Raw genomic sequence first — 20,399 nt, forward strand, 5'->3', positions numbered from 1 at the left:
CCTGTGTTGCCTTTTCTCGCTGTAATTTGCTCGATGAACAGTCATAAGGATGTACTATATATCATGACTTTAAGTTTACTAGCAAGATTATAATAGTCTTAAAAAAGGCTGTTTAGGCATGGGAGTGGCTGCTTGGGCATGAATAAAGAGCTTGTGTGAGTATTCGTGGTCCCCTGGCAAAAAAAAACAGCCACAGGAATAGGGGGGTTAATAGATGAGTTGGCACACTAAAGCTCAAACTGTGAGGGCCTGTATCACAGCTGGTAAAAGGCTCTGGAAAGTTAGAGTGGGTTGTGCTTTTTAGTATTATTAACGAGAGATTCTTTAGGGAGTCTCTGAGCATCTGTAATGATATTAGATGCAGAACAGAAGGAGAGGACAAGTGTTTGCCATGAACCCTATTTCTCAGTTCAACTCACACAAACTCACCCTCTCTCTCTCTCTCTCTCTCTCTCTCTCTCTCTCTCTCTCTCTCTCTCTCTCTCTCTCCATTTCTGCATTGTGGGTAACCACAACACAAAAGTATACAAGGACATCTTGACCAGAGGGATAGTTATGGTAGGTCTGAGATATATGTGTGTGTGCATGTGTGAGACAGTGCGTAGCACAGGCTGAGGGATCAGAAGACCAGGTGTCACAAAGGGCCCCATGTGTTGCCAGTTACCTATGGTAAGTATGTTAGCTACAGTCAACACTAATGCAAACAACAACTGCAGCCACCTCAAACACACCAGATGTGTAAAAAAATACACTTAATGTCTTTGATTAATCAAATGTAAGCAACCTTTCATTCACAGCTGGTGATCTTTGATATGTGGGCAGACCTTTTTTACATTTGTTAACTCTGTTAAATTGACTGACAGCCCCATAATCCAATTACCAGCATGCAGTGCTCCTCTGTGTGAGGGTCACATTTAACAGAGCAGAAACACATGCAGTGTGCCATTTAAGCTGATATATTTAAGGAGGATTCAAATATATAATACATACTATCTATATGTATGGAGAGCATGTAAAGAAAAGCTGGCTTTAAGTCAGTTATCCATCAGAAAAAATAAACAGTGCATTTGACTGAAAAATGGCAAACATAGAGAAAGGAAGATTACTGTTTTGCAGTCTTAGATGTTTAGTATAAAACAAAGCACATGCACATATTTGTGCTCACAAATGGGCTTCAGATCTGGCACATTTATGCCAAAATGACATTAACGAATAAAAGTTATGAGAAACTGTTTTGTTTGCATCACTCCTCTGCATGTCAATTTGTACAATAACTGACACTTAACTGAAACCAATTTAACAAACCAGACTTCAAATTTGACAGACTTCAATATTCTGAGCTAGACTGGAATAGTAACAACACACCCACAATAAGACAAGCAAGTCAACAAGAAATGCCCCAACTGATTCTAATAAATGCATAACTGACATCAATGCATCCTTAAGTAATGCATCTATTGTTGTGAGTAAAGTATTATTCTTATACATAACATTTCTGCATTTTATACACTGATCAGCCATAACATAAAAACCACCTGCCCAGCACATTAAACTTCCTCCGCACACACTCCCAGCTGTCCACATGATGTAAAAGAAAACATGATTCATCAAACCAGTTATGATGCTCATGTGCCCTTTCTAGGTGTTTTTGGCAGTGGACAGAGGTCAGCATGGGCACTTTGCCAGTCTGTGGCTATGCAGCAAGCTACGCAGCTGCACCATGTGTTCTGACACCTTTCTATCAATTTATAATGAGTCTTTATTGATCACAGACCAGTGAAATTCTGATCATACACCAGCATATCAGGAAACTGGTGTCAGAGCGCAGGCTACGTGAGAGGCCCTTGGAGAGAGGGTTAAGGGCCTTGCTCAAGGGCCCAACAGTGGCAACTTGGCAGTGCTGGGGCTTGAACCCCCGAGCTTCCGATCAGTAACCCAGAGCCTTAACCGCCAAACCACCACTGCCCCTGGCTTTCTTTTACAGTGCTGCAGTAGCTCTTCTGTGGGATTGGACCAGACAGGCTGGCCTTCACTCCCCACACACTTCAGTGAGCCTTGGGCACCCATGAACCTGTCGCCAGTTCACTGGTTGTCCTTCCTTGGACCACTTTTGGTAGGTACTAACCACCACATACTGGGAATATGCCACAAGACCTGCTGTTTTGGAGATGCTCTGACCCAGTCGTCTAAAATTACAGTTTGGTTCTTGTCGCTCAGATCCTTAAACTTGCCCATTTTTTCTGCTTCCAATACATCAACTTTGAGAACTGACTGTTCACTTGCTGCCTAATCATCCCACCCCTTGGCAGGTGCCATTATAAAGAGATAGTCAATGTTATTCACGTCATCTGTCAGCATTTTAAGGGGCCAAGCCCTGAAGGGGTTGTAGCCCCTATTGTATCTGTTACTTTTCATATTATTAGGGGCCAATGGCAGCCCTATGAAGTGTAAGTAGGAAAATGATGAAATGTGTCACACTTATAGACATGGTCATGAATAGTATCTGGACCAATTATGGGGTCTCAAAGACCCCAGCACCACCACTAGTTAAAAATTTGAGAACAGCACCACCGTCTACAGGTCATGAGATTTGAAAAATGAACATTTTTACTTATAACTTTTGACTACTTTGACAGAAAATTATTATCTAGGTGTCTACAGATTCACTGGGTCATGGTGAATCTGTGGATACCAATATGCAATTTGAAATTTGTCATATATTGTAATATCTTTTAAAATATTTGACATATCGGCGCAAAATTTCATAGGGATCATTCATAGCATGTCCTTTAGGTACCTGAAAGAATTTTAATACAGCGCCACCTAGTGTTCTAGAGGTATAAGGTTTTATGTAAAAACACAACTTTTGATGTGTGGAGCAGTGTGATAAACAACAATCATTAATTCTTAAGGTCCTGGGTTCGATTCCCACGTGGTGCAAGTTCTTAAAAGTTTGTGTAATGTTTTGTATTTCGGTTCCTTTCTTTTGTGGCTCAGCATTGAATTAACCTTTCAACCTCTTGGCATACAAATAAATTGCTCTGTTCATTTGCTGTTCAATCTTGTTCTCAGCTGTGCTTCTGAACTTTCTGAATATTTTATTCATTCATGTACATTCTATTTCTCCTCTTCATGTTCTTCAGGCTCTGCATTGTGCTTGCTGTGCCTTTGGTGCTTGGTCCCTTTAAACGCTGCTTGAAGCTTTCGTTGTTTTATTATGGCTAATCAGTGTATGCAAATTAAATAGTCAAAATGTGCTTTTTACTATTTTGTCTTGCTTTTCAAAGAAAAAAATCAATTACAAAAACTACAATTTCAAACTATTTATTTAACACTGAACATTTTTTTCATTCCAGCAGGCATCGGCTACCAACAAGGCACAATATAACTTTAAATAAATAAATTAGTAAAATAAAAATATTTTGATGTGGTCATCTTTGAGCCCCTTGAATATCCGATGTTAGGCCTGTAACTGTCTGCTGAAAGAATGTAACACTCTGTAGCCTACAACAAAAAAGTGCATTAAAAAGAGCATTGACAAGAGTGCAATAAATGGTTCTATTGGGTTCTATTCGGCTGATTATATTGGGGATATATACCGCTCGCGTCCCTGTACACCTCGCGGAGTATTATAGTATATATAGTATAGTTAGATACGTTATTAATGTTATGTTCCTTGATAGATTTAGTTAGGTTAAACTTTAGATTAGTTCATTTAGTCCCGGCTGGTTGTTCCGCTCCCAGTCCATAGTACTAGTTCATGTTTCTTGTTTTGTGTTTTGACCCTGTTTTCTGTGACCGCGACTCTGATTCCTGCTTTGCCCCGTTTATGCCTGTTTGCCAATCGCCCAACCCTTCACCTGTCTTGACTGTTTTTTGCATTTCGATTTGGATTTGTCTGCCTGCCCTTAAATAAATACTTCTTTACCTGCTTCCGTACTCTACTCCCTTACGTCTCGCGATGAGACAGAATACTCCGGAACAGAAACAAAACAAACACACGTGGCCTCAGTAAACAATGTCTTGGTTGTCAACATCCAAAGAGCACGTAGCTCGTGCACGTAGCTCGTGTAAGTGCGTGCCCACTCATCTCTCCGAGCGCGCTGCCGGAGGTGGAGGTCGTGACATTTGCGAGTCTCACTCTGGCTGCTAGGCTATTTGGTCACGTCATCATACACGTCATTGTTCGGTCAAATTTATTCGGCCCTTTCACTTATTTGGCCGAACACCGAAAGTGCTTTTTTTGCTATTTTCGGCCGAATAATTTCGGTTGCAGAACATTCGGTGCATCCCTAGTTCACATACTTTTGCCACTCACAGATATGTAATATTGGATCATTTCCCTCAATAAATAAAGTATAATATGGTTGTCTCATTTGTTTGTCTAATTTTAGGACTTGGGTGAAAATCTGATTATGTTTTAGGTCATATTTATGTAGATATACAGAAAATTCTTAAGGGTTCAAAAACATTCAAGCACCACTTTAGCATTATGAATTCTGGAATATACAAAGGGAGAGAGAATAATGCAGTTGAGAATAAATAAATAAAAATCTCCCTTCAAATAAATATATGTCAAACAAATAGGGGTCACGATTTGGCCAACACAAAAAGGCATAGGGAGAAAAATAATAAAGGTTACTGGTTTTATGTAGGTGCTTCATGGGTCAGATATGTAATTATGAATGTGAGGATTCTGGTCCCCAGGCACAACACAGATTACTTGTTCTGTATCTTGACTGGTTTGGCAGTGTCTCTTATAACAGTTGCTCTTTCTGCAGGACAAGAACATTAAGATCTGGACTATAACTGTGCTTTTGGCCTCATTGCAGGTCTTTTTTCCTCCATTTTTTTCCACAGCATGCCAAGGTCAGACACAAAGACTGTTCTCATGTTCTCATTGAACCAACCATAATAAATATTTTCTAAATGGCCTTCCCAGTGAGACATAAAGTCAGAGTACTTACAAAATGTATAGGAAAGGTGTATTAGGGTAAAATATTTAATGGTTAATGCAAATTTATGTTTTGTAACTCTTTAGAACAGTGAATCAAATTACACTCAGAATTTGGCCAAATAAATTTATCCTTTTCATCTTGCGGTCTTGCTGCCAAATGTAGCATTGTAAAATATAATCTCTATATGCTAGATATTGCATAAACTGCTTCTGTAGCACAACTACTTAGCATGCTCTCTGCGTTTATTCTGTAGTAGGGAAAGCACATGATGAACACACTGATGCTCAATTAGGGGATAACAGTGTCGGGCTCAAGGCTGTAAACAAGATTTTGCAATTCGGAGCACATGAGCGCATGATGCATACATTTTGGTCTCCACCATAAATGTTACTAAAGCATCATGACCTGCAATGTAATGCATTTCCTTACAGTACAGTCCAGTACAGCCCCACAAAATGGGATGAATGCTATTGAGGTAGAGTTTGTGTGGGTCTGCTGCTCTGTGTGACAGATAGACTTTGTGGTCTGAGCCAAATTGGAGTGTTTATTAAGAACATAGCTCACGGTAAACAAAAAGAGAGAAACGCATTAGACAAAGCATGAAGCCGAACAATTTACCCACACAGGCAGTTGTAAGCAAGCATCTGGCATCCATATTTTTTGTAGGCTTGTTAAACAGAGATATGCAGTTTTACAGCAAGTCATTTGGTGTCTGCTGACAATATGCAATGGAAAATAGGACATGTGGAGCATTCTGACTTTCTCAATGCAGACAACTGGTAGCTGTGCATGAATAAAGCAGATGTGTTGCTAATAATAAGGTTTAGAACATCATGTAGATCAATTGCTAAATGCTGGTGAAGGAGGATATGTTGATTAACGATACAGTGAGGCTCAATCAATACTCCATTTCCATGTTTCTATAAGTTTCTAAATGGTGTCTTCCTGTTACAGAGAGAAACTGAAGGCTGAAATTAATGGGAAACCTCTGCATGTTTCATATCACGTCCCATAAACACAATGAGCCTTTTCACTGCTAAGGTCCCTATGGCTGTCACATCTATCCTGCTTCATCTTTTCTCCCCCCATCCATTCGTCCTTTCCTCAATCAGGGAGTCCCCACAACTTTGCACATACCCCCAAACTGTCTTTTATGGGGAGTACAGGGGACAAAGGTTGCTATTCCATTACTAGTCGAGAACATTCATCATTTTAATGGATCTTGCCTTTACGCATATATTCAGCTTTCTACAGGCTAAGCTCCTGTTCTGTGGTATGTCCTCCATACATATTAGGTTTAAGGTACACACCAAGACAGATTTCTAAAATTGATAATTTCCAGAAACTCAGATATCATAATGTGTATCAGATAGCATAGCCAAGGTCATAAAAGGATCACAGCAAATTTGGATATAACGGCTGTGTTACATTAAAATAGCAATTTTAGGGGGGAAAAAACCCCAACCCTATAACATTTTTATAACATATGGAATTGTTAAGGAAATTATTAATAATAAACTTAGGCTGTTTAGAATACAACCTATTACAATACGATATTATATCTAAAATTTTATGGTTTCTGCGACTCAATATACCACAGTTAATGTACTGTATGTGTTCCTTTGCTTGCTTGCTTTCTTCAGTAGTGAGGAAATTTTTGCATTGTTACTACTGACACCAAGGAAAAGTGCAATAAGAGGAAAGGTGTTTCACCACTGTATAAGGTCTTCGGTAATGATGTGCTTAGCTGCAACAGAACAGTATTGACCATGTCTCCTGTTTTTCTGAAATACCCTAGTAATCACCAACAGCCAGAGGGTGTATTTTCAGGATTTCTACAAACTCAAGCGTCCACCACTCCAAACCATTCATATGGTATAATCTATATATTATATAGTATATATAATATGATTCATAATAGTATAATAACGCATGATAAAGAGATCTGAAATACTTCCTTTGTGAACATTAGATTATACTGCTATAGATATCAAAATTAAGCTTTATTTCTGGCTGTAGTGTATTGATTAAAATTTGCTGCAAAGTGGTATCTTAAACCTATAACCTCACTGCACGTTTTATCCCCACGTATTCAATTTTATGTGATATCCTAAAAACTAGAACGTTAGGATTATATGGTATTCATACCATTAGGGTTCTGCAACACCACCTTTGCAAATTAATAATTTGCAAAAAAAATGTAATAGAAGACCAATAGCTATATCCCATCTCATTCTGAAAAACACTAGCAAACGTTTCTCACACATCCAACACTCCAAATCACTCTCTGATATGGCATTATTTTAAACTGCCAGAAAGGTATGGAAATTGCCATTGATTTTTTTTTTTAGCACAGGGGCAGAAATCATCTTGAAACCAGAGCGTACAGCTTCCCATTCTTCCATTCATCCTTCCAAAGTCTAGGGAGCAAAGCAGCCCTGAACATGTGTGATAACATTGACCTCACACTCAGGTTCGTCCTTCAATGGCCCAAGCAGATTAATTGGCTGTGGCCATCCAATGGCTCAAGGGTCCTGTTTAATAAGATATGTTCTATGCAGTACTCGCCCCCACCGTTTTTGCCCTCCCATGTGCTCACTGGACAGCAAAGGGTGTCATTCATGTACACTCATGCATGTAAGGCAACCTCTCCCCAAAGTCAGCTTTTTTTTGGATTGCAAACAAATTGGGGTTCAACCTAAGGCTGTATAGGTAATCGTGATTTTTGAATTTGTGAATAAATTTAACCTAATCAATTGTGTAATTGGTGAACTTAGCTAAAATTAGCTACTTGGCTAATATTAGACAGCAGTTTTGATGTATAAAATTATAAACACCCTATTCACATCTTTGAACTTTTTATCTGATTGCATACCATGGTAGCTTGCTTACTGCTTTTAGCACACTAAAACTACTTTTTTCCTAGTTGAAGGATTATGATTTTATGCAAAATAAATGAGATTATCATTTTTGTCATCATAGATCAAATCAGCATCACAGTAACAAAGAAAGCTGGTAGCGCTGCATTGGTATAACAATATTTTATTTAGTTATTTAACCTATAAATTGGAGAAAAACTAAATGCTTTCAGTGATTTTGTGATTAAATATAAAAATCAAAGATAGCGAAGATATTGATTATATTAGCAAACATGCATTCTACTATGGTTCAAGTTTTTTATCAACTGTTCTTCTGATGTCAGACATTTCACAATTAACAGGGCCATGTGTGTTTGTCATTAACTTTTTCGGAATTGTTTAGGAATTACAGCCATTTTTTTTACATAGTCCCTATATTTTCACAGACTCAAAAGTAATTGGGCAACTGACTGATAAGTAATTTCGTGGATAATGATGGTCTGTTTCCTCATTATTTCGTGACAAATTAAGGAAATAAAAGTTCTGGAGATGATTCAAAAGTGTTGAATTTGCATTTGGTAGCTGCTCATGGGAACTCTCAATATGTGGCCCAAAAAAGGTGTTGATGCAAGTGAAAGAGTACATCATTAGGCTGAAAAAACCCCAAAACTATTCAATTCAACATTTTGAAAGATTCTTGAAAAGAAGAGCTCAGCAAAAGGCCTAGACAACTAAAGTGGATGAATGCAGAATTCTTTCCTTGGTGAAGAAAAAACCCTTCACAACATCTAGCCAAGTCAAGAACATTCTGGAGGAGGTAGACACATCACTGTCAAAATCTACATTCAAGAGATGCCTTCATGAATGTAAATATAGCGGGTTTACTACAAGGTGAAAACCACATGTAACACTCAAGAACAGAAAGATTGGATGTACCTTTATTGCTCCCCGTGGGGGAAATTCAAGTTGGCTAGATTAGATTTTGCTAGTAAATATCTGAAAAACTCTGATCAGTCCTGGAACAAGACTGATGTCTTTGGACATATTAAACTAAGATTAACTTGTACCAAAATTGATGGGTAGAGAAGAACTTGAAGAAGGAAAGGACGTGCTTATGATCCAAAGCATACCATATCATCGTGTATGGCTGCCAATGTAACTATAACTGGTATTTACTTATGATGTGACTGCTGATAGAAGTAGCAGGATGAATTCTGAAGTGAATATAACTATACTTTGGCATGTCACAGTACAGATGGATAATGACTGAAAACATACCATGTAAGCAACCCAAAGCTTCTTAAAGAAATAAAATTTTCTAAAGCAATCAGTCACCTGACCTCAACTCAATTGAGCACTTATTGAAGACAAAACTGAAGGCAGAAAGATCCACAAACAAGCAGCAAATGTACACAGTTGCGGTAATGGCCTGGCAAAGCATTAAGTGAGGAAACTCAGAATTTGATGATGTCCATGGGCTCCTGACTTCAGTTTACTTACTTATTTACTGCAATTTTGGATCCAAGTATAAAAATAATTAGTATATTTATAATTATGTCGGTTTGTCCAATTACTTTTGAGCCTGTGAAAATGGAGGGACTCTTCAAAAAATGGCTGTAATTCCTAAACAGTTAATTGAATGTTTTTGTTAAATCGCTTAAAGCTGAAAGTCTACACTTCAATCACATCTTGATTGCATAATTATGGTGGTGTACAGAGGCAAAATTAAGAAAATTGTGTCACTGTCCAAATAATTACAGACCTGATTGTAAGTGAACAAAACATCATACAAAAAGATATACAATTTTGTAGCCACATACTTAGTTGTAGTTTCACTATAATTACTGAATATTTTTAAGTAGATACTAAATAATATGTATAGTGATTAATAAATATAATTAATAAATATTAATATAATTATTGTATTAGTAAATAATAAGCTAGCATTTTAATAAATTGGATAAAGCAAATTCATCAAAATTGAAGAGAAACAGCCACAGACTTGAGCACCCAGAATGGTGCAGAAATAAATCTGATTCTTGAAACTGTTCTACACCATCAATGAATTGAGTGCAAATAATGGATCAGTTTCAGCTACTTGGTAGCAAATTCCTGCTCACTAGTCCCATATTTATATGCTCTACACTCTCAGAAAAAAAGGTTAACAAACCATTCCTTTCTTTGTCACTGAGGTGGAACCTTTATTTAATATTTTATTTACCATATTTACTATTAAATATGCATTTAGCTCTTATTTAACATTTCATGCACATCTTTCACCTGGAAATACAGATACAGTGCATCTTTAAAATAAGATTTACAATACATAAATAGACCTTTTAGAGTAACACTTTGAAGATACGCTACATACACTTTTCTAGGTAAAAGATACATACTCTAGGTATAATAGGTGTACATTTGAGGGTACCAGGTTGGTACACTATGTATTTGTGCAGCATGCTCCATACAGTACATCTAATTTACATAAAATTTATGCAGGTGTTGAGAGCGTGTAAACATTTTATTCTCAGCACAATTGATGCTCCATGATGCATCTTGTACACAAATGCCCTTTGTTGAAATTCCCTCAGTTGAAAGACCTATGAGCTAATAAAGATTTATGTATGTGCATTCTGATTCACGTACACAAATTAAACTACATTAAACTACATAACCTACAATTTAATGCCAATTTAATACACAACAGTATTAATGTTATTTTCTATGTTTATTGTTATTGAACAGTTATGAAATATTATACTGTTATGTTATAGTACTCTTAATACTCTAAGTAAAGTATACTATGTCACTTTACTTGCTATAATTATTGATGAATTTGCTTTTGATTATTTAACTAGAAATCAAGCATTTTTAGGACTTTTATAATATTCTGTTCAAATTTCTAACCACTCTCACCAGAAATGAGATATACCAAAGATGACACTGATAAATAAAGTAACTGCTCATGGAAAACACTCTTGCTGAATCATCATTTATTACAAAATTCTGCTTCCATCACCCACCTGCTCTACTGTATACATGCACTGTATGTCAAATTCAGGTCAACCAACCATAAAAAAATATTTTGTGAAATTAAAGTTTGTTTAGAATTTCTGCCATTTCTATTTATGTCATAGTGCAAGTTCAGAATTCAACAGGCTGGATGGAAACTTCTGGATTATGCATGTAACCCTATTCCATATTTCATGAGCTTCACTCTGTGGGAAGCGCCCTCACGTGTGACTGAGATCTGAGGTCCTTGTAAAATCACATCTATTTATAGGCCTGCTGTGGTCAGGTGACGCAGCATTTCACGCATCTCATGACTATAAAACGGCACCTGTAAACCATGTCAACAGCTTCTATTATCTGAAGCGAAGACAAGCACAGGCATGCCCTAGCATGACAAAGCTACGCAACATCTCGTTCCCTTCGCAGGGAACAGGGTTACATGCGTAACCCAGACATTCCCTTTCAAAGGGAAGTCAATGTTGCATGAGCTTCACGCTGTGGGAACGAGTATACCCACTCAGCAATACTGAGGGCATGGCCTGGCACAGAGGCTCCATCAATAGGGGCATGGCTGGCTGAAATTGTGGCCATGTAGACCCTAATTGTAGAGCCAACCCTGCTGAGAAACGTTCCTGTAAGAACTCCAGGATTGTAGCTATAGTTACTGGGTCTCACTGATGTTCCTCACACCATGATAAAAAAGTTGCTAATTGAATGTATACAATTTTCTTGTGGATGATGCTCTAGTGTTTAACATGGTCTCTACAACCTCCATGATCTGCACAGTTTCCATAGTTCCACAGCAGGCAGTGTGTTGTCTCCTCGGAGGCGAAGACGTCCACTTCTACTCTGCAAAAACTCTGCCATATGGAGTCACCCACTTGTGGACAGAGCCTCCAATCCCCAGGCCTCAACCCCTGCCTCGGCAGGATGTCTGCCCCCACATTCCAATTGCCCAGAAAGTACATTGAACTTACTGACAAAACTTCCCCTCCACCAAAAAAGAATTAGTTTACTGTCTTGTGATGAGAGATGCCCCTAGAGTGTGACCCAAGGCTATATACCGGGGACAACTCCAAGTTCTCAGAGCATGTATGCATCACCGCATGACACTGATCACTCTCAGGGATTTCGTCCTCAGATGAAACCCCCAACTTTCAGCCACTACTGAACAGTCTCAGGTGCAATGGGCCCAACGGTATGAGGTTGACTGCTGCTGCCATAAGCCCCCACAGTCTCCATAGAGACTGGAAGGGATGCCCAGATCTAACTTTATCTTGCTCAATGTTGATAGGATTGCTCTACACGTGTTGGGGAGAGACATGCCCTCATCGTATTCAAATCCCATATAACCTCTAGAAATGTTGCTCTCAACATGAGCCCCAAGCTACTCACGTGGGCGAGAACAACGTCTTGATGTTGACTCGCCAACTTCCTGGACCACACTAGAATTAAACAGTCATCCAGGTAGTTTAGCACACGGATGGCCTGGAGTTGCAAAGGAGCCAGGGTGGCATCCATGCCCTTTGCGAAGGTGCGAGGGGTTAAATCTAGAAAGGAAAAGGAAAACCCAATATTGATACAAACACGAACCTCAGGAACTTCCTGTGATTGGGCAGTGGAATATGCATCTATTTTAGATCTATCGTCACAAACCAGTCCTCAAACTGAGTCTGTGGAACGATAATTTTGAGTGTCAACATCCTGAACCTTCATGTCCAAAGTGTATGGTTCAGATGACGCAGAACTAAAATTGGCCACATACCTATGTTTTCTGTGGACCAGGAAATTGCCCTCCCTCGGAGAAGAGGTACATGTTCCATGGCCCCTTTTTACAAGAAAGATATTTTTCCTTTTCTATGGCAGACAGAACCCATGGAGACACATTTGGCAGTAGTTTCAATGCTGTCAGATGGTCTTTTAGTGATGTTATCTCTTCCACATTTTGTTGGAGGGAAAGCATCAGATTTTCATTGCCCTGTGACAGCTCACTGACCAGAGAAAGTGTAAACTTGGGATGACATTGGCTAGGGGAGCCCTACAGTAATATTGGCGGCTAACTGCCCAAACAACCTCTTATCCCCTGACACCTCCCTTCGTGGCCCCTAGGACCGTGACTTTTTTGGCTTTTTGGCATTGATTATAATTTTAAATCATAGCAAAATAGCTTTACTGTTTATGTCCTCCAATGGCCGAATAATCTCACGTCGTGGGGTTATAAACACAGCTTTCCCCTGAAGCGTGACACTTCATGGTGCACTTCCGTGAAAAAAGGGGAGTTCTCTGTGGTGTGATGTAGTGCTCTCCTTCTCACTGGCTCCCTACTCTGGAGGAGGGAGCCTGAGAAGTGAGAGAGCCAAGAGCTTAGCTGATTCATTATGTCTTTTTTTATTAATTGGTTAATTAATTAATTAATTGATTTATTGATTGATTGATTGATTGATCTATTAATGAATTAATTAAAATATATATATAGGGCTGCTGCAGCATATTCCACTACCATAAAAATGATGCACTGGCTCCCTCCTCGGGCTCCTCTGAGTCAGAGAGGGTGGGTTGATGCGAGCTGCAGTCTTTTTTTAAAAAAACCTGGAAGCGAAGCGTCAGATCGGGAGAAAAGAACAAGAGATAGAACAGCACTCGTTTTCGATTCCCCCTCTAGATCCATACATACCCTCATGATACCCCCATGATCTGAGCCGGCTGGCTGCCTCGACAGCGGCCGGCCCAGAGTCCTGAGGTTCGGAAAGCCATCTTGTTTCAGCTGAGAAGAGAGAGAGAGCCAGAAGCGGAACCATGCCATATCAGGGTCCACTCCCATACACTTCACACAGAAAGTGTCCCAGCCCTCCCCTGTAATTAATGGGAGCAAGGATTAACACACTTCCTGAACTCTCTCTGACTCATACTTTTCTCTTTTTTTTTCCCCCAAAGGGAAAAAGTGGTTTACAGGTGCCATTTTACAGTCACGCGATGTGCGAAATGCAATGTCACCTGGCCATGGCAGGCCTATAGGCGTGATTTTACACAGACTTCAGATACCAGTCATGAGCAAGGGCGGTTCCCACAGCGTGAAGCTTATGCAATGTTATGTCATATTGCTTCAGAAGTCTGCTATTTTACATGAAAAAGAGGACAAAAGGCATACAGCATATTCTGGCAAGGGCGCAGGTGTTTTTGTAGTGAGTTCATATAACTAACTGAATCGAGAGTCACATATGGAGATGGAAGCGTGGCTGTGGATTTGATCTCTGGCTGTGATAGTTGGATAAAAATAGTGAGGGGCTCAGTGAATATCATCAGGGACTGCATGGATTCTCACTCTCAAATCAAACAAAAATTGTATTGTTTTTTACCATAGAGGTGCACACAAACTGTGTGCCCTTAAACATATGTAAGATGGTTAGGTAGGAATAGCTTATTAACCATTAAACATTTTGGTAAACTACTAAAAAAGCTTAACACTGACTCTCCTGACACATCAGGTGTTTTTTTTCCCTGATCAAATCATTAGAAAGGCACCAGAAATGTTTTCACACCAATATATCCACATTATGATGTGGAATTATGGTTATAAATATTGAAACAAATGCTGTATTGCCTACTGCATTATGTGCTGAATCCACTGCCTGGGATTTGCTATGCATTTGTAGACTTGAAGCTCATCCAATCAGTTAATTCCTTTCATTAGTTTGGAGAGGCAGAGAAAGAATTTGGCCTAATTTTCTTGGTGGGGAGCTAGTGGCCTCAATAGGCAAGGCTTGCCACATAAATGTTCATTAGGATGATGAGAGCATTCTATTATGCTTGAAAACATAGTCGAAAGAAAATTACTTTGTGGAATTTTTGCAATGTATATTTTATGGTTGTATGGTTAGTATTTGAGAAATCATTATATTAAACACTGTGATATCATCTGACCAACATCCCTGAAAATCTGCATGTGAAATAAGGGAATATTTTTAAGCCATCACACTCCTGTTATCATTGCATATTAAATTGGGATTCAAAGGCACACATCTGACCGTTTTTTTTTTTTTTTTTTTTTTAAACAATAGTCCAGTAATATATATGTAAGTGTGATCTTTAGCCCTTTTTTTTTTGCACCCGACAGTGTACTGTATCACTGCAGTCTGTCTCCTAACTCTCTACTTCCTGAACCAGTAACCCATCATCCACTACCCAATTCAATTACAAAGTCTCAGCGTACTGGAGTCTTCTGACAGCAACCTGGTGTCTGTCTCTAATGCGAATTTAATTGTTATCATTAAATTGGTGTAGCTCATCTCACTGTAATGGCACATTCTCTCTGAGATATAATTTAATTTTGTATCATTAGAGCAAAGCCACAGTGATAATTGTTCTCTACAAATCGGAAATGGAAACACTCATGAAGTGTTGCTGAAAATGGTGTGTAATAAATAATGCACTCAGGATTCAGATGCTTGTAAAAGGGCAAGAATAATGAAATAGCAACAGGCAAGTCAGAGTGAAGCAATCACCTCCTTCACTCCCTACTTCAGCTCCCTTTATTTATTTATTTTATTTTACCAACATTCATAAAAATATCAAAAGTACTACAAATACAAAAACAGATAAAAAAGATGCTTATTTAAAAACTGAAATTAGTTGTATAATTTGGTGTATAAAAACACTTTTAAAAGGGTGATTTTTTTTGTAAATAAAGCTGTTTTAAGCTTTTTACCAGGAGTGTAGGAGAGAATCAATCACCTTATTCAGTTCCTTCTTCAGCTTCATACTCTTACTTATTTATTTATTTTTTTTTACCAACATCCACATCAGACAATCAAATCAGCACCAAAATAAAGCTCACATTATGCAATGCAACAACAAAAGGAAAATACTTACTACTACATTACAACATTAGAAATATAGCCTATACTAAAAATACAAACGTAGATGCCACATTATGCAGTTCAGTCACTGAAATTCAGCATGTGAAGAAGTGTGCTTTTCAAGATCACTACAGGCATTCTGGTGGTGTGCTTTTTTGGATATGCCTATGGTAGCCTGTTTACAGCACCATAGGAAATAATAATAATAAAAAAAATAAAAAAATTAACACGGTAAGTTTGATGGATGGACCTTTCTGTTGGATTCATCAGATCTGATCATACTGATTGAATGAAGGAATTGTTAAATGAGAAATCTGGACAATTCGGAAGCTAGTAGTCATATTTTGACTTAAGAGAATGTATGTAAAATAAAAGTGAAGTAACATTTGCAACAACTAAGGTTGTGCAGACTTCATAGTGTGCGCTACTAATGCTGAAGTGAAAGTGGTTTTTATCCCATTTCTGTGCCGGATGCAGTGAAATAACGCACAAATGATGTGATATTAGAAATGGAGCGTATTATGGAACTTTTTTTTTTTTTTTAATCATCATCAGACCAGTGGTGTTCACTGACTTTTCCATCATCATATCCCACTGCCATCGGTACATACAGCAAAACAAAGTGGACAGATTTCACGTGGTGGTTTCAAGTGATTTAAGCCAGAAAGCTAAAATAGTATTATAAGTCAAACACGAATTTGTGTGAAAAATGTGGAAAATATACACACGTTGCCTACCTTTCGGAGAACGGTGTGTGGAGAGCGATAGCTGGAAGAAATCTGGGGTGATAATGTCTCGCACAAGATTCTATGGGTTTTTTTTTTTCCTCCGCTAAAGACAATATAGTAACGCAACAGCTTTGCTCTGCTCTTTGCTCTGCTCTGAAAGAGATCAGTTGCAGTCAATGGGCTTTTTTTTTTTTTTTTTTTTTTAGAAATCCATGGCAACCGAGAAAAAAACCTCCGCAACTTCAGCACGCTGTGACCGGGTTAACACACACGCACGCGCACACACAGACGCAGAATGACAGCGACATCATTCCCGCGAACAGAATAATCAGGCGGTAGGTACTGACGCGTGAGCTGGGGGAAGGGGTCTACTAGGAATGTTTCCTAAACCATACATAACTACTCGTGTTTAAATATTCTGGGAAATTCATGGCATGTTCGATAATTAAAAAAAGACTTATGGACTGATTTTTGAAATCTTTTTATTTATTTATTTATTTATTTATTTTTAATGAATTGTTGCATAGCAAATCCGTTTCGACATTAGGAGCATAGTGTCTGTTAATCGTTTAAAGCTTACTAGTCACGTTACAGTAAACAGTGCCAACTTGGTTTTTCAGCACCTTAGACAGCAGCTTCTAATCACAACTCGATTCAATCTGTCTGGTTTCACATTTGGTCCAGATGGTCAAGGAATCAAGCTGAGGAAGTGGACAGTTACAATGGTCTTTTTTCAGGGTCAGAGCCTATCCGGGGCACACTGGGCACTAGGCAGGACAATTCAGCCCAGATGTGCGCACACATTCACTCACACACACACTCACACACACACACACACAGACACACACACACACACACACATCCATACCTATGGGCAACTTAGCGTGGCCAATCCACCTATGAGCATTTTGGTCCGTGGAAGGAAAGTGGAGAACTTGAAAGAAACCAATGTGAACACAGGGAGAATGTGCGAAACTCCACACAAGCAGCATCCCAAGCTCAGGATCTAACCAGGGACCTTGTAAGAATGAGGCGACAAAGCTACTTACTGCACCACTGTTTATCTTAATCAGGGTTGTAGTGGATCCAGAGCCTATCCTGGAAACTCTGAGATGTGACGCAGGAGTATACACCAAAGATGGGAGACCAGCCCATCCCATGAGCCATGCATAAATACTCGTGTGTATCCATAGCACCAGTCCATCAGAGGGCACATGCCCACAAAATCCACAGTCACTTCATGGACAGCAGCGACATGTGGCAGGGCATTCAGGCCATCAGCAACAACATCACCTGTCTGTGACAGTGATGCCTCCCTTCCAGATGCACTGAATAACTTCTATGCTTGGTTTGAGGTGCAGAAAGATGTGATGGCAAGGAAAACCACCCCTCCTACCAACAAGCAGGTACGGTGTCAAGCTGACACAAGCTGATGTGAGGAAACCTCGATGCAGAGTCAACCCACGGAAAGCTGCTGGAGCAGACAACATTCCTAGTGCTCAGAACATGTGCAGACCACTTGGGATGTCCCTTAGCAGCGCCATCGTTTCCAATGTGCTTCAAGGACACCACCATTGTCCCCGTGCCGAAGAAGTCTTCAGTGTCCTGCCTCAACAACTACCACCCCACTGCACTCACACCCATCATCGTGAAGTGCTTGGAGAGGCTAGTCATGAGGAAGATCAAGACACTGCTACCCTCCTCACCAGACCTCTGAACAGACGATGCCATCGCCACCACCCTACATCTGGCCCTCACCCACCTGTACAAAAAGGAGACCTACATTTGAAAGTTTGTGAACCCTTTAGAATTTTCTATATTTCTGCATAAATATGACCTAAATCATCATCAGATTTTCAAAATGTCCTAAAAGTAGATAAGAAGAACCCAATAAAACAAATTATTTTTTTTTTAAAATGTTAGATCATTTATTAATTGTGGAAAAATATCCAATATTACATATCCGTGAGTGGCAAAAGTATATGAACCTTTGCATTCAGTACCTGCTGTGACCCCCTTATGCAGCAATAACTGCAACTAAACATTTCTGGTAACTGTTGATCAGTCCTGCACATCGGGTTGGAGGAATTTTAATTCATTCCTCAGAACAGCTTAAACTCTGGGATGTTGGTGAGCTTCTTCGCATGAACTGCTTGCTTCAGGACCTTCCACAACATTTCTATTGGATCAACGTCAGGACTTTGACTTGGCCATTCCAAAACATTAACCTTATTCTTCTTTAACCAATCTTTGATAGAATGACTTGTGTTCTAGGGTCATTGTCTTGCTGGATGGTCTCATCTATCCACAAAACTTTTTTCCATTAGCCTTCTGGCTTGTCTAAAGCAAACTGCAGAAGGGCAGCAATGTTCTTTTTGGAGAACAGTGACTTTCTCCTTGCAGCCCTGACATGCACACCATTGTTGTTCAGTGTTCTCCTGATGGTGGACTCATGAACATTAACATTAGCCAATGAGAGAGGCCTTTAGTTGCTTAGAAGTTACCCTGGATTTCTTTGTGACCTCACAGACTATTACTAATCTTGCTCTTGGAGTGATCTTTGTTGGTTGACCACTCCTGGGGAGGGTAACAGTGGTCTTGAATTTTCTCTAGTTTCTTCATTCCTAATGCTTTAAAACTAAACAATGTTAGCACAGAGCAAAGTGATTCACAAATATACCAGTGAGTGTGGTATAACATGAAATGAATTGAAAATTTATTTAGATAAGATTGCCCTCAATTTAAGTCTGTTACTTTATAAAGAGCACAATCACTAGCCAATTACTAGCAACTTTGTCATACATTAACTTTGACTAGTTGAAAGTAATATACTTAATTAGAAATGATCTGGGTTAGAGGAAAATTCACTCTTTTCCAGGGCTTAATTCTATTATGTATAGCCTGTTTTACACATACTCTTCTCAAATGAGTCATCCTGTAGCCAACACTTAAATCCTTAAATCCTTCTCATATATCTAAGACAGCAAATAAGCTAATCAAAGCTAATTTAATTTGGACCAATTTAATCTCATTGAGAGAGGCTTACATGATGGCATTTGCTAGCCACAGAGTGTAATTGGATCTTTTTATGAGGCTACCCAGTACTCAAAGCAAGCTCTCAACCCCCAAACTGATTCAGTGTCACTCAAAGGACACCTGTCACACACTCTCATCTGCTCCAGTGGCAGAAGGAATTATTTTTTTAACCCCAAGCTCACTGTGAAACTAGCAGTCAGATAGACACATGATAACACAAAATTGGAGGGGTGGGGTTTTTCCGGCTTTGAATAATGTGCACAGCTGAGTGAGTGTAGAGCAAATACTTTAAGGGCGGCCACATAAAGACCTAACACAGGTTGTTTTAAGCTTTAAGAAAGTGGTAGATCTACACTGAGAAATGGGTAAACACATTTTTTGATGGAAGTATACTATATAGTAACTACAGTGCATTTTGTAGACATTGACAAAGGCACATTCTTTTATTGTCTCTGTACTGCAGCACATTTGGCAACTTAATTTGAGCTTATATTGGTCTGCATTGGGTAAACTCTGTAGGAGTTTTGAACTCCTTTGAAACACATTCCTGTTATTCTAGGGAACCAAAATACAAAAGTCTAAGAAATTGCTTTAGAGTTGATCTTAAATGGGGCATTTGCATCTGGAATCTGTTATTGCTGTCTCAGTATGCTAGTATAAATTCTAAAGCAGACCTCATTAGCTTAATCTCATTGACACATAATGACGGTTAAGGACAGATGCAAATGCAGATAAGAGCTTCATTAGAGACAGACAGACTAATCCAAAATGTGAGACAATAGCATGGTCAAAAAGAGGCTATAGGTCAGGCGATCGGCAAACGGGCATTAACTAGACTAAACAAGAATCGAACAAGATCAAAACTATGGCACAGAAACAAAGAACAACTGCTTGGTATATGGAAAACTCATGCAATACTTTGCACTGACCATAGACACACGAGGGTGAACA

At 39.0% G+C, this 20,399-nt stretch overlaps 1 protein-coding gene across 1 annotated transcript in view; it reads right to left on the minus strand.

The window, feature by feature from the left end:
• Positions 1-16,712, minus strand: part of chl1b (cell adhesion molecule L1-like b) — a 115,339-nt gene extending 98,627 nt beyond the window's left edge. Inside the window, exon 1 of the mRNA XM_017479998.3 lies at positions 16,422-16,712. The gene's annotated coding sequence lies outside the window, so the exon portion shown is untranslated. The remainder of the gene's footprint in view (positions 1-16,421) is intronic.
• Between the last annotated feature and the right edge of the window lie 3,687 nt (positions 16,713-20,399).

Source organism: Ictalurus punctatus, chromosome 11 (genome assembly GCF_001660625.3).
Source record: "Ictalurus punctatus breed USDA103 chromosome 11, Coco_2.0, whole genome shotgun sequence".
Taxonomy (NCBI): domain Eukaryota; kingdom Metazoa; phylum Chordata; class Actinopteri; order Siluriformes; family Ictaluridae; genus Ictalurus; species Ictalurus punctatus.